At 43.3% G+C, this 16531-nt stretch overlaps 1 pseudogene; it reads left to right on the top strand.

Annotated features, from left to right (window-relative positions):
• Positions 1 to 645: 645 nt before the first annotated feature.
• LOC134352498 (Ig heavy chain C region-like) overlaps positions 646 to 16531 on the top strand; it is a 38049-nt pseudogene continuing 22163 nt past the window's right edge.

The raw sequence follows: 16531 nt of genomic DNA, 5'->3' as shown, positions 1-16531 counted from the left end.
CAGAGACTGGTACACAAAACATAGCCTTGCTCTATATGTTTGTGCAATTACAGTACATATGTGATAATCATATTAATAACAATGCGTTGATATTATCTACCTGGCTGAGAATGATTATCGACGGGATTTAAACAAGCCAGTGCAACCATTTAATTTTTGTCCCCTGCCATTGTATAATGGACGTATGGGATTAGCTGACGGATTTATACGCTATTTACAACAATGAGGATATTGTGCTGATATGAACTGATGTGCAACGACAGTGCCACAGTAGTCTAAGCCATAGCACAAACCTCCGAAACAGTTTTATTTTTTAAGCTCATCTCCTTGTAAAAGGGACTACAAAATATGCCGTTACGTGCATGGATGTTACTCAACATCGTTTTTCAAACAACTTTACTTCTCCTTTAGGTTGAATTCTACCTACAGTCCCTGGTACTCAAACAGCGAAATTCCAGTTTTATTATCATGTGCGCTTACAACGCACTGAATAAATACAAGGGCGGGTGAAACTGAAGGAAATGGAATACATTGGTCAGCCCTTCTTTTCTGTATTATTGTGGAAAGCCTCCGTCTACAATTCAGTTTCAATGATTAGTTTTTGAATTGTGCTGAATAGGAAGTTAATCATTGTGTTAAAAACTCCATAACGGAACGGGCACAAAGCTGACTGTGAAACCTGGTAAGTGATATCTGTCCCCCACTTTTCCTTCGCTACATCGACGACTGCATTGGCGCTGCTTCCTGCACGCACGCAGAACTCGTTGACTTTATTAACTTTGCCTCCAACTTTCACCCTGCCCTCAAGTTTACCTGGTCCATTTCCGACACCTCCCTCCCCTTTCTAGATCTTTCTGTCTCTGTCTCTGGAGACAGCTTATCCACTGATGTCTACTATAAGCCTACTGACTCTCACAGCTATCTGGACTATTCCTCTTCTCACCCTGTCTCTTGCAAAAACGCCATCCCCTTCTCGCAATTCCTCCGTCTCCGCCGCATCTGCTCTCAGGATGAGGCTTTTCATTCTAGGACGAGGGAGATGTCTTCCTTTTTTAAAGAAAGGGGCTTCCCTTCCTCCACTATCAACTCTGCTCTTAAACGTATCTCCCCCATTTCACGTACATCTGCTCTCACTCCATCCTCCCACCACCCCACTAGGAATAGGGTTCCCCTGGTCCTCACCTACCACCCCACCAGCCTCCGGGTCCAACATATTATTCTCCGTAACTTCCGCCACCTCCAACGGGATCCCACCACTAAGCACATCTTTCCCTCCCCCTCTCTATCTGCATTCCGCAGGGATCGCTCCCTACACAACTCCCTTGTCCATTCGTCCCCCCCCCCATCCCTCCTCACTGATCTCCCTCCTGGCACTTATCCGTGTAAGCGGAACAATTGCTACACATGCCCTTACACTTCCTCCCTTACCAGCATTCAGGGCTCCAAACAGTCCTTCCAGGTGAGGCATCACTTCACCTGTGAGTCGACTGGGGTGATATACTGCGTCCGGTGCTCCCGATGTGGGCTTTTATATATTGGTGAGACCCGACGCAGACTGGGAGATCGCTTTGCTGAACATCTACGCTCTGTCCGCCAGAGAAAGCAGGATCTCCCAGTGGCCACACATTTTAATTCCACATCCCATTCCCATTCTGACATGTCTATCCACGGCCTCCTCTACTGTAAAGATGAAGCCACACTCAGGTTGGAGGAACAACACCTTATATTCCGTCTGGGTAGCCTCCAACCTGATGGCATGAACATTGACTTCTCTAACTTCCGCTAGGCCCCACCTCCCCCTCGTACCCCATCTGTTACTCATTTTTATGCACACATTCTTTCTCTCACTCTCCTTTTTCTCCCTCTGTCCCTCTGAATATACCTCTTGCCCATCCTCTGGGTCACCCCCCCCCCTTGTCTTTCTTCCCGGACCTCCTGTCCCATGATCCTCTCGTATCCCCTTTTGCCTATCACCTGTCCAGCTCTCGGCTCTATCCCTCCCCCTCCTGTCTTCTCCTATCATTTTCGATCTCCCCCTCCCCATCCAACTTTCAAATCCCTTACTCACTCTTCCTTCAGTTAGTCCTGACGAAGGGTCTCGGCCTGAAACGTCGACTGGACCTCTTCCTATAGATGCTGCTTGGCCTGCTGCGTTCACCAGCAACTTTGATGTATGTTAAGTGATATCTTTTATTACGTTTTTAGCAAGCACGTACTTTTCCCCGTTGTGAAGTATAATTATATTCTCGTTTAAATGATACAAACCGAAAAGGGCAATATGATCATGTATTCTTGAAGTATAAGCATTTCACTGAGACACCCCAGGAGAATTTAAGTATACGCCTTTCTCCTCCTAAGATAATACTTTCACTCGTTTAAAATAAAACGAAAATTGGAGTATTTTTACAAATTGAAGCGCACAAATTACCCTCGACCTGCTACGCCCCACCCACGTCCGACGGTTACTTTAAAGTATTACCTGCTGTATTGATGTAAGTGCCATGTCTTCATATCTTGGCGTATTTGAGTGTGGATTTACACCCCAATGATCGCAGACCCATGCAGAAAAGAACTTTGAAGATGAAATAGATTTCAGTTCAGAAAGAGATCGATAGCTTAATAACTTGATACTTCGAGGGAGTTGTTGAAACAGATGCTCATTCGGAAAACAACTTGTCTTCAGCTAGAATAGAAGAAAAAATGTCTTCTATTTAGAAACACATATCATTCTCTAAGAAATCCATACCTTCGGTGAGAGCTTGGAAGACCAGGTTCAAACACATTTTATGTTGTTCAGAATCGTTGGACTTGTATGACGTTGGTTATATTTTAGTGTCAGTGGTCAGAGTGCTGAGGGAGGGCAGAGGTAGGCTAGAGTTCTGTGCGTAAGGCCGGAAAAGATACTGAATGAATGTCAACATAATCAGTATCGTCTTTGAAAGCGGGGCACAATAGACATAGACATAGACATAGAATAGTACAGCACATTACAGGCACTTCAGCCCACAATGTTGTACCGATTCTCAAATCCTGCCTCCCATATAACCCCCCATCTTAAATTCCTCCATTTACCTGTCTAGTAGTCTCTTAAACTTCGCTAGTGTATCTGCCTCCACCACTGACTCAGGCAGTGCATTCCACGCATCAGCCACTCGCTGAGTAAAAAACCTTCCTCTAATATTCCCCTTGAACTTCCCTCCCCTTACCTTAAAGCTATATTCTCTTGTATTAAGCAGTGGTGCCCTGGGGAAGAGGCACTGGCTATCCACTCTATCTCTTCCTCTTGTTATCTTGTACAACTCTATCATGTCTCCTCTCATCCTCCTTCTCTCCAAAGAGTAAAGCCCCAGCTCCCTTAATCTCTGATTATAATCCATCCTCTCTAAACCAGGCAGCATCCTGGTAAATCTCCTTTGTACCATTTCCAATGCTTCCACATCCTTCCTATAGTGAGGCGACCAGAACTGGACACAGCACTTGAAGTGTGGCCTAACCAAAGTTTTATAGAGCTGCATCCTTACATCGAGACTCTTAAATTCTATCCCTCGACTTATGAAAGCTAACACCCCATAAGCTTTCTTAACCACTCTATCTACCCGTGAGGCAACTTTCAGGGCTCTGTGGACATGTACTTCCAGATCCCTCTGCTCCTCCACACTACCAAGTATCCTGCCATTTACTTTGTACTCTGCCTTGGAGAGTGATCTTCCAAAGTGATCTTCCAGAGTGATCTTCCTCAGACTTCTGGTTGAACTCCATCTGCCACTTCTCAGCCCACTTCTTCATCCTATCAATGTCTGTCTGCAATCTTTGACAATCCTCTACGCTATCTATAACACCACCAACTTTTGTGTAGTCTGCAAACTTGCCAACCCACCCTTCCACCAGAACATCAAGGTTGTTAATAAAAAAATCACGAAAGGTAGAGGTCAAAGAACAGATCCTTGTGGGGCAACACCAGTCACAATCCCCCAATCTGAATGTACTCCCTCCAGCACGACCTTCTGCCTTCTTCAGGGAAGCCAATTTTGAATTCACCTGTGCAAACTTCCCTGGATCCCATGCCTTCTAACTTTCTGCATAAGCCTACCGTGTGGAACTTCGTCAAATGCCTTACTAAAATCCATATAGATCACATTAACTGCACTACCCTCATCTATATTCCTGGTCATCTCCTCAAAGAACTCTATCAGACTGGTTAGACACGATCTGCCCTTCACAAAACCATGCTGACTGTTCCTGATCAGATCATGATTCTCTAAATGCCCATAGATCCTATCTCTAAGAATCTTTTCCAACAGCTTTCCCACCACAGACGTAAGGCTCACTGGTCTGTAATTACCCAGAGTATTCCTACTAACTTATTTGAACAAGGGGACAACATTCGCCTCCCTGCAGTCCTCCGATACCATTCACGTGAACAACGAGGACATAAAGAACCTAGCCAGAGGCTTAGCAATCTCTTCCCTCGCCTCATGGAGCAGCCTGAGGAATATTCCGTCAGGCCCCAGAGCTTATCCGTCCTAATGTATTTTAGCAACTTCAAAACCTCCTCTCCCTTAATATCAACATGCTCTAGAACATCAACCTCACTCATATTGTCCTCACCATCAAGTTCCGTCTCCTTGGTGAATACAGAAGAGAAGTATCCATTGAGGACCTCTCTCACTTCCACAGCCTCCAGGCACATCTTCCCACTTTTATCTCTAATCGGTCCTACCTTCCCTCCTGTCATCCTTTTGTTCTTCACATAATTGAAGAATGCCTTGGGGTTTTCCTTTACACTACTCTACAAGGCATTCTCATGCCCCCTTCTTGCTCTTTTCAGCCCCTTCCTAAGCTCCTTTCTTGCTTCCCTACACTTGTCAATAGACCCATCTGATCCTTGCTTCCTAAACCTCATGTATGCTGCCTTCTTCCACCTGACTAGATTTTCCACCTCACTTGTCACCCATGGTTCCTTCACCTATCATCCCATATCTTCCTCACCAGGACAAATTTATCCCTAACCTCCTGCAAGAAATCTCTAAACATCGACCACATGTCTATAGTGCATTTCCCTGCAAAAACATCATCCCAATTCACACCCGCAAGTTCTAGCCTTAGATCCTCATAATTTGCCCTTCCCTGATTAAAAAAATCCCGTCTTCTCTGATTCTATTCTTTTGCATGATAATGCTAAAGGCCAGGGAGTGGTGGTCACTGTCCCCCAGATGCTCACCCACTGATTGATCTGTGACCTGACCCGGTTCATTTCCGAGTACTAGATCTAGTATGGCATTCTTCCTAGTCGGTCTGTCCACATACTGTGACAGGAATCCGTCCTGGACACACTTAACAAACTGTGCCCCATCTAAACCCTTGTAACTAATCAGGTGCCAATCAATATTAGGGAAGTTAAAGTCACTCATGATAACAACCCTGTTATATTTGTACCTTCCCAAAATCTGCCTCCCAATCTGCTCCTCTGTATCTCTGCTGCTACCAGGGGGCCTATAGAATACCCCCAACAGAGTAACTGCTCCCTTCCTTTTCCTGACTTCCACCCATACTGACTCAAAAGCGGATCCTGCTACATTACCCACCCTTTCTGTAGCTGTAATCGTATCCCTGACCAGTAATGCCACCCCTCCTCCCCCTTTTCCCCCTCTCTATCCCTTCTAAAACACTGAAATCCAGGAATATTGAGAATCCATTCCTGCCCTGGTGTCAGCCAAGATTTTGTAATGGCCATTACATCATAATTCTATTTATGTATCCAAGCTCTCAGTTCAGCGCCTTTGTTCCTGATGCTCCTTGCATTGAGGTACACACACTTCAGCCCTTCTACATTGCTACCTTTGCACCCTTTATTCTGCTTCTCTTTCCTCAAAGCCTCTCTATATGTTAGATCTGGCTTTACTCCATGCACTTCTTTCACTGCTCTATCGCTCAGCATCCAATCCCCCTTGCAAAATTAGTTTAAACCCGCCAGAACCATGCCCACAAACCTACCTGCAAGGATATTCCTCCCCTTCGAGTTCAGGTGCAATCCATCCAATCTGTACAGGTCCCACATTCCCCAGAAGAGATCCCTATGATTGCAAAATCTAAAACCCTGCTCCCTGCACCAACTCCTCAGCCACGCATTCAATTGCCATCTCCTCCAATTCTTACCATCACTGTCATGTAGCACTGGCAGCAATCCTGAGAACGCCACCCTTGAGGTCCTATTCTTCAGCCTTCGGCCTAGTTCCCGAAACTCACACTTCAGGACCTCATCCCTCTTCCTGACTATGTCGTTGGTACCAACATGTATCACGACTTCTGGTTGCTTTCACTCTTGTACCAGGATCTCGAGCACCCGGTCAGAGACATCCCGGAGCCTGGCACCCGGGAGTCAACAAACCATAATATTAAGTCTGTACCATCTCGCTGAATGCTTTAGTCAATTGCCACGGCGCTATATTTAATTAAATGTCACAGTCCAGATTTTAATGAATGACATTCCCGATGTAAAGTGTCGCTCAAGACACCAATTATAAAGGTTTACAGTGTTAATCAGACTGTTTTGTGGTGCAAAATATAAAACTGTCGTCATTGAAGCAGTATGCTAAAATATAGGTTGCAATGGAAGCATTGCTGCGATACGGGTTTTAATTTTCATCAGTCAATTGAATGATAGCGTTTACAAGTAGTTCCTTCCCAATGGAAACTCAGATGAAAGAAAACCTCTGACACTATTATGGGACCCACAAATGACAGCGAAGCAATTTGCGAAAATATCCATCATTCGTCCAATTCACGTGACCTTATTGCAATTTGTTTGCTTCTTATTTCTTAGTTTGAAACATGCTGGAAAGCTCCTTTGTCCAACCTTAGTCGTGTTTAAAAGTCCTCTGAATCTTGTTGTTTATGGAGTTTTGTGGGAACCCAGTCCAATTCCACGTGTGCTTTTTTTTTGTTAAATAGACAAGTAAACAACATAGTCTTTGTTCGTATATAGCGCTGTGGTGTATTACTCCATCTGCCCGGCTATTCTTTTTTCCAAATTAATGTAGACCTCTCCTTGCGTCTTGATCCTTTTGGGAAAGGAATTTCTCAGACGTCAAGCACAGCCCATTCCATGCACTTAACTGAGAAATTGACAAGGAATCGACATGTGAGAAGAGTACCAGAGGGTTAATTCATTAAATACTTAGAAACACCATCAACACCCTTTCTATTTTCTTACGCTACTTGCAATCGAAGGGAAGCTGTGTGATGCCAGCGCCTGTTCTCCAGTCCAATAAAATGTATTGGACTACTCTTTCACTTCATGGTCGTCAGTTTTATTATAAGCTCTATATCCCCTCTCCTTCTGTAATATGTGATGACCGTTTGCTTTGTGCGTCCGCAACGATCTCTGCTTTTAAAAAAAGTATGCCAATTTTCGCATTCTGCATTTGAATAATTTCAACATTTGCAATACCCTGTGAAAGAAAATAAATCTCTACCTAATCTCTGTCCTAAAGGGGGAATCTCATATTTATACTCAATTTTCCTCCCACATCCGAAAGAAGTTCAGTTGGTTAGCTCACTGGCAAATGAATATTGTCCACAGTGCTTAGAACAATGATAGAATTTCATGGAATTGATGTGGTTGTGGGGGCGAATAAACTAAAATGGATTAACGTAGAATTATTGCAACTCACTTATGTAACCCTAGCCGAATCATAGGACGATTTACTAACTGTTCTGACTTTAGACATTAAAAATAAATGACAGTACCTGGGAAACCCACACGGTCATGGGGAGAACAAGCAAGCTTCTTAGAGACGGCGTCAGAATTGAACTTTGTACACTGACACTTCGAGCTGTGACAGTGTTGCGCTAACGCTAAGCTTCTGTGTGTCTTGCACATCTCCATAACTCATTCTTAATATCCATGTTGGCTCAGTCCAATCCTCTGAGACCAATTATAAATATTCGGGACCCAAACACCAATCCCTGTGATTCTAGTGAGCAGTTAGCATTGTCCTATTACAATGTCAGCCATATTCCAAAGATGTCTGCATAGGTTTAGTTAATGTGGGCATGCGCTGGAAACGTATCGACAGTTGTAGCCTGACCAGCACCTTCCTGACTAAATGGATTTGACGCAAACGGCTCATTTCAGCTTCAGCTTCAGCTTCATTCCATAACAGATAGGAACAGAATTAGGCCATTTGGCCCATCGAGTCGGCTCTGCCATTTCATCATGACTGATCCAATTTTCCTCTCCTACCCAATCTCGTGTCTTCTCCCCGTACCTCTTCGTGTCCTGACCAATCAAGAAACTACCAACCTCAGCTTTAAATATACATAAAGACCTGGTCTCCACAGCTTAATATGGCAAAGAATTCCACAGTTCACCACTCTTTGGCTAAAGAAATTCCCCGTCATATCCGTTCTAAAAGGGTGCCTGTCTATTCTGAGGTTGTTTTCTCTCGTCTTAGACTCTCCACTATAGGAAACATGCTCCCCAGATCGACTCTATCAAGGCCGTTCACCATTCGATAGGTTTCAATGAGGTCACGCCTTATTCTTCTGAATTCCAGCGAATACAGACCCAGAGCCATTAAACACTCTTCATATGACAAGCCAATCAATCCTGGAAACATTTTAATGAACCTCCTATGAACCTTCTCCAGTTTCACCGCTTCCTTTGGAAGATAAAACTGCCCAAAACTGCTCACAATACTCCATCCGAGGCCTCACCAGTGTTTTATAAAGCTTCAGCATTCCCTCCTTGCTTTTATATGCTAGTCATCTTGAAATGGATGCTAACATCGCATTTCCTTCCTCACCATAGATTCAACCTGCAAATTGCCCTTTAGGGAATCCTGCACAGGGACTGTCAAGTCACTTTGCGGCACAGTTTTTTTGCATTTTCTCCTCATTTAGAAAGTAGTGAACTCTTTCAAATCTTCCTCCAAGATGTATGACCATGCACTTCTTGACAATGTATTTCAACTGCCATTTCTTTGCCTGCCGATTCTCCTAATCTGTCTAGGGCCCCTCTATTTCCTCAAAACTAGCTGTCCCTCCACCTATCTTCGTATCATCTGCAAACGTTTCAATAAAATTATCAATTACATCATTCAAATCATTGACATATAACGTAAAAATAATCGATCCCAACACAGATCGCTGTGGAACACCACTGGTCACCTTCAGCCAGACAGAAAAGGCTTGCTTTGTTTCCTGCCAAGCAGCCACTGCTTTATCCATGCTAGAATCTTCCTGTAATTCCATGGGCTCGTAGCATGTTTAGCAGCCTCATCACAGGCCTTCTGAAAATCCAAATGAACTACATCAATCAATCATCGAACCGGGCACTGCAAATTGTCTCTCGTAGTGTAAAAATAGATCCTTAATTGGCAGGGTGGACTCGGAGAATTAAAGTGGCATGATGATCAATGTTATCTATTGCCAGTTCTATCTCAGTCGATACACTGTCAACCTGCCATTGTTGATTCCCCCACTCAGTGCTCTTCAACAATCATCAACAGCAACTTGCAGTTTGAGAAAAATGGAAACTTGCTGAAGTTGAAAAATAACTTTTGTCCCGTTCAGGTGAACCTAGTCGAAAATTGTGGAGTCTGTAAAATACTATATTTTGTATTATGGACAGACTGATGACGTTTCAGATACGATTACCATTTAGCAAGCCTACCTTACTAATGTTTTTTCTGCGACTAATACATATCATCATCGTCAAATTTAAAAGTACATATACGTCAACTGACACAAACCTGAAATTAATTTTCTTGCGGGCATTCACAGTAGATACCACAAAACACAATAGAGTCAATGAAAACCCGCACACATTAAGACGGACAACGAAAGGGCAAAATACAAACTGTGCAAAACAAACAGGAAAAAATAATATAAATAAACAATAAATATCGTCAACATGAGATGAATTTTTTTTTAATTGAGCACATAGATTGTCAGAAAAGTTCAATGTCAGGGGGAATGAAGTTGAGTGAAGGTAGTCCTTCTGGATAAAGGACCTGATTTTGAAAGGGTAACATTTGTTTCCGAACCAATTAGTTTGGGTACCTAGGCTTCTGTACCTCCTTCCTGATGGCGGCCGCGAGAAGAGAGCGTGGCCTGGAACCTGAGGGTCCTTGAAGATAAATGCACATTCCTGCGACAGCGCTGCGTATAGATGCGCTTAATAGCGGGGAAGGTTGTATTCGTCATGAACTGTGCTGTATCCACGACCATTTTTTTGTAGGCTATCCGTTCAAGGGCATTGATATTTCCATACCAGACCGTAATGCAATCAGTCAGTATACTCTCCACCGCACATCGACGTATGCTTGTCAAAGTTTTCGATGACATGCCGGATCTTTTCAAACTTTTAAGAGAGTAGTGCTTTCTTTCTAAGGGCACTTACCAGCTGGACTCTGGATAGATCCTCTGAAATGATAACGCAGAGGAATCTGAAGTTGCTAACTCTCCCGACCTCTGACCCCTAGATGAGGACCTGCAGATGGACCCGCGGTTTTCACCTCCTGTAGTCAATAATCAACTCCTTGGTCTTGCTGACATTGAGTGAGAGATGTTATTCTGACAGCTAGATTTTCAATCTGTCTCCTCTAATAAATTCGTACGGCCAACGACAGCTTTGATACGACGAAGATTAATCAGGCAAAGTTTCAAAGTACCATTCAAGGTATAAAAACAAATCACCATAAGCTGTGATACCATTATACTGAAGGAAATATCTCAGCTTCAGTCATCCCTTCAGCCGAAAGGTCGTGGAAGCGCTAACGTAGCTCTTGACATGTAGAGATTCTTATGATGCAAGGAATATTGTAGTTGTCTTATGCCTTACAAGCTGTCAGAAGAACAACGTAAAATTGATCCAATCATTTCAAAGACTTCTGTTTTTCTTAATTTTAGCAAAACAACCGACCCCGCCAAACATCACTCTTGTCTATTCTGCAACTGCCGAACAAAAAGCACAGGGTTTTGTGGAATTGATTTGTCTCATGCGCGAATACCTACCTGAAAACATCGCAGTGACCTGGCAGAAAAACGGACAAACCGTACATTCCGGCTTTACCACCACTTCTTCCACTGAAAGTTCAAGCGAAACGTTTACCTCAGCAAGTGTGCTCAAAGTGCCTGTGAACGAATGGGCCAGTGGTGCTGTGTACTCGTGCCAAGTATCCCACTCTGCAACCAGCAGCAACATCCGCAAAGAAATACGAGCTGAGTCAGGTAAGAAGCAGTTTCCAATCCATACCTGCAGTATTTCCACTTTCGTACTCACTATTACATTTGGTGGGCTGCAATCATCTACAGACAAGATTTTAAAATAACCATGCTACTAAATATTAAGATGCGTGCCAGTTCCAATTCGGGTAAGGGACAGATAGGAATGTGAGTCGGAATGTTTAGGCAGCAAACATTAAATATCAGAGGTAAGAATTACAAGAAATATTGCGAAGTGCAGTCAGAAGACGTCATGGCGCTTCAGTGAATATTGATTTCCGATCATGTTAATGCATCGAATATAATTTGTATATCTGAAATGATTCTAAGGAATCCGGACATCTTAAAAGATAAGCACAGGAAAGGAGCCGTAAAAAAAAATCTTCCGTGATCATCTTGAACTTTCAATTTTAACAGCCCATTAATTTTCACTGGTGTGTTATATCTGTAGCTGGTATCAACATGCAATGATGAAAGTTTTGGAAAAGAAACAAAATGAAAGGGAGAAAGCAGTCGAGGCAGCCACTCGACTTATCAGACAGTTAAACCTTGTGGTAAACTGGTCCTTCATTCTTGCATAATTAGATCGAACACTGCATATTTATTTAGCACTTCTTCCCATCTAACATTCACTTCCATCTTCTAGCTTCCTGTGTTCTGTCCTCCCTCAGTCAATCTCTCTGTCTCGCTGCATCCCATTCACTGTTTTGCCACAAGCCACTGCCCCTTCCCCATGCCAGTGTTTTATCACTGTCGTACTTTCCGGGGATGTCTGGCTGTATCTCTCCCCCTATCCTTCGCCACACTTGTCTATGAATGACGATATGTTATTAATTTTCAACCATTTTCCTTTCTTTTCAGTATAGAAGAATAGCGTGTAGTCGTGATCTAACTCAAGGGTTCATGAAAAGACGACTTAAGCATGATTTAAAATGAACAATTTCCACCTTAAGCTCTTAACGTGTAGCAGGTTATTACAAAGTTGAAATCCCTGCTAAACTTCAGATTCGTCATGAGTGCTTTCAGTTACTGTACGTCTTTCAGAATTCTCATTGTTTCTCAGAGATCCCACCGTTGAAGAAATCTGGATAAACAAAACTGCCACACTGGTGTGTGAAGTGATCGCTACAACTCCAGCTGAGGTTTCCATCTCTTCGACAGTGGGTGGGAAGGAAAGGGCTGTTGGCGTTCAAACAGAATAAGCAGCAAAGATCGGGAGTCAGTACGTGACAGTCGGCCGTTTGACCAGCAGCGTGGCGGAGTGGGACAGCGGGGTAGAATACTCCTGCTCGGTGCAGGACAATCAGTCAGCTGCTCCCCTATCAAAAAGGACACGAAACGCAAAAGATGGGTGCAATAGCAGCAATCGAAATGCAAAGCAGTGTAGATGCAGAAAGAGGAACAGAAACTGCTGGATGCCAGGCAGCAGTATTCAGAGGAAAACAGGCATGATGGTGAACGGGTTGCCCTCTGCTAGAGTCATAATGCATTATCTTATTCAAGGGAAGATAGGTTTTCTGACAAGTGGTGCACCGATAGCGTTCCACCCAAGAATTCGTCGACTGAAATGTTGAAGTCATAGGACCCGACAGCATTGGAACAGACCCTTCGGTCGACAGAAACCAAGCCCGCTTCAGCACCTATTCAGCGAATTCCACTTTGATCTGTTTTATTGTTTCGTAGCTTCAACAACTCTTCGAAGATTGTACTCTACATTAAGAGTAAGTTATGGTAGTCGACGTGGCTAGCACTGGCATGTTCTTCGATATGGAAATCGGAGAACCTAAAATAGAACGCGCACAGCCACACGACAACTGTATAAACTCCAGTAGAGCAGGTCCAGACCGAAATCAATGTTTCTGGATACTTGCAGCAGGCATTCGAATAGTTGTATCCTTGTACTACCCCTCTAAAAAGTTGTAGTCATAAAATACTGCACAGAAATACAGTTGGCTCTCTGACCCCAATGTTCAAAGATGTTTCACATCTACCTCAATCCAATTTTCAGCAACAGAAAAAAAAAATCTTTCCTATTTCAGTGATCGACTAAATGTCTGCCAAATGAAGTGACATAAGGTACCCTCTAAAGCTCCTTCCACTTAACTTTAGTACATACTGTCTTTGGATTTCATAGTCTACACATACAAATGCTTTTGTCTACTTAGCCTACCAGTGTCACTGATAATTCTGCGTGGTGTTATCGGGTCACGACTCAGTTTCTTTCACTTCTGAAAAAAAACAAGCTCCCCATAACTGACGTTCTCCAATCCAGTTAACATACAGTTAAATCTCTTATGAACTCTTTACCGCGCAATGCCATTCACCTTACAACGAGGTGACTAGAGGGCAAAATCTAGTGCACCAGTCTTTAATAAAGTTGAAACAGAGCGTCCTAAATTTCATCTGCTAATCCTGACCTGTGAAAGCAAGTATGCCGTGTTGCTTTGTCAACACACCAACTACCCGTGCTGCCACTTCCGGGGAATTATGGATTTAAACCGCAATGTCTCTCTGTTCATAAATGTTCCTTAATAATGAGCTATTTTCTATTCATGGCATACCCCCTTCTTCAGTTCCCAAGCTGCATCGACACGCATTTGTCCATCTGCTGCCGCACAATCTAACACTGTATTTGATCATTATTGCCGCAGCTTTTGAAGCTCTTCATCGCGATTCAAACCACCACCAAGTTTATTCTTATGCATTACTCAGAAATGATATTTTCTATATGCACATACAAATCGTTATATCAGAAACAACAAATCTCTTAGGACCGTGGTACGCCCCTCGTGATACGCTTCGAAACAGAAAGTTATCATCACCATTACCCTTAGCGGCTCACTAACAACAAGACGGCTCACCACGGATTCTTGAACAAATTGACCAGCGCATAGTTAGGAAACCTGTCAAATGCAAAAAGAGACACCGTTTCCTTCATCGCAGATACTACAATTCCTGCTGTGGATTTGCACCGTTTCGTTTCAACCACATTTCGGAAAGACTGTTTTTGGAGATTAACACGGGTTGACCTTCCCTTGCAGCCAAAGCACTGGAACCAAGGGTACGTCTCTTTCCCCCCTCTGCAGAGGAGATTTAAACTGCGAGCATCGCTACGCTCACATGCATGATAACGGGATTCTACCCCGATGACATAACCGTTTTGTGGCAGAAGGACGGAGCCGCATTCTACTCGAACGCTACCAGCTTCCCCACTGCACTTCAACAGGACATGACCTTCAACACCAGAAGCCTCCTTTACTTGACTTCAGCCGATTGGAAGAAGGACGCAACATACTCCTGTGTCGTCACGCACCCACCTTCACAATCTACTGTGAAAGCAAACTTCAGCACCCGGAAAAGTAAGCACAATTTGTCAAAAGGCTCACATCCATTCCGTGCTTTACTTTCCAGTCAAGAGATAAAAATACAACAGAAGGTCGGCAATGAGCAGATTGAAACGATCATTACTGTAGTACTGTATTAGTAATCAGACCTCTCCGACGATCTGATACAATAACATATGTGAGCGTCAACTAAAATTACTGTTATATAATCGGATTTCTGTTGAACATGCGGAGACAAACTGAACTATAATGTTAAAATGCCTCACCAATCGGGTCTCAATAAGGTAAAGCTGGAAGAACGTGTATAAATATTAATTGATGAATGACACTATAAACGGAGCCATTCTTGGCGTTTCTAATTTAATTCTAAGATCATAAACCAATCGACCACACTTGTAAACAGACTTATTTAAGGTCAAATGCAATAGGATCAATAGATAAGAATTAGCATACTAATAACTCGCAAATGATAGAGTGCTGATTTAGTGATGGGTCTCCGACACGACCGGCGTGAATAATTGGGTGAGAAACGTCCTCTGTAAGAAGTTGTACATTCTCCCGTGGAGTACATGGGTTTCCTCCTGGTACTCCGGTTTCCTTCCACAGCCTAAAGACGTACCGGGTGGTAGGTTTGTTGGTCATTCTGAATTGTCCAGTAATTAGGCCAGGGTTATATCGGGCCTTGCTGGCGGTGCGGCCCGAATGGCCGGAAGGGCCTATTCTGCATATATCCCTAAATAAGTAAGTAAATAAATTGATAGCTAGACAGATAGATAGATAGGTAGGTAGATAGATAGATAGATAGATAGATACATCTTCGATGGAATAGGAAAATAGATATGCCTCTCGGTGAGGAGAGTGAATCCACATTTATGGCCACTTTATTTTTATCTCGCGTGGTGTTGATGATTCTCGGCACCGATCTCACAACAACGCACAATGCCATCCACGAATATCTACAAGGACTGTTCATTCCACGCTGTAGGGAGTTCAGACTATAGCCGTTTTTACGGAAAACTGGAATGTAGTCTACAGGAAGTTGTGTCAGTCATTTGGACAATTAGATCTCATTATACAGCGAGATACGTTTCATTTATTTAGCGATACAACGCGGAGTAGGCCATTCTGGCTATTCCAGGCACGCCGCCCCAGCAGCTGCACAACCCCAATTAACCATATCCTAATCAAGAGGCAATATACAATGACTAATTAACCTACCCGGTCGGTCTCTTGATTGTGTGAGGAAAGCGGAGCATCCGGGAAAACCAATGCATTCCGCCGGGAGTACTTACTGACCTCTTGCAGAATGGCACCGGCATTGAGCTCCGAACTCCAGAACGCTCCGACCTGTCATAACGTCGCTCTGCCTCTGCGCTACCTTGGCGTTGTGTTGTCGGTTGGCAATGGTTGAAGCCATAAATTGCACCAAAGGAAATGATGAAAATCATTATACAGGCGCAAGGACATCATCGTATTAGATTCTCAGGGCAGTTCTTAAATACCCTTCAGCAACTTCATGAATTTTAACTCCTTCCCATGATAAGGACATATGGTTGTTTATGATGTATATTGCTCAAATCTAATCACAACTCCTCATCAAATGAAGCTGTCCACGTATTATTGCGGGAAGATCTATGTGGCAAGTGAAAGTGAAATTTCTACGGCATTAGTTCCAGACAATATTTAAAAGAAACTGTAACAACCTGCTCTTGATATTCAATGCTTTACGTAAAAGAACACGCAGACCACTATGAACCCCAACACTTTTCAGTCTCTGTCTATTCATAGAATACGCTATCGTTCTATTCATTTCTCCTAAGTTGATATCCTCAGGTTTTCCACCTTACATTCAAACATCTAAATATTAGCAATTTATTTTCTAGTCCACATCCCTCCAAATTATCCCGGAACCTTCTCAAAGTAATTACTTGTCTGGAAAAGGTGTCGAATGCTGTACA

The sequence above is a fragment of the Mobula hypostoma genome, chromosome 10 (assembly GCF_963921235.1).
Source record: "Mobula hypostoma chromosome 10, sMobHyp1.1, whole genome shotgun sequence".
NCBI lineage: Eukaryota > Metazoa > Chordata > Chondrichthyes > Myliobatiformes > Myliobatidae > Mobula > Mobula hypostoma.
The sequence above is the reverse complement of the archived record's forward strand: the minus strand, read 5'-3'. Positions and strand labels throughout refer to the sequence as shown.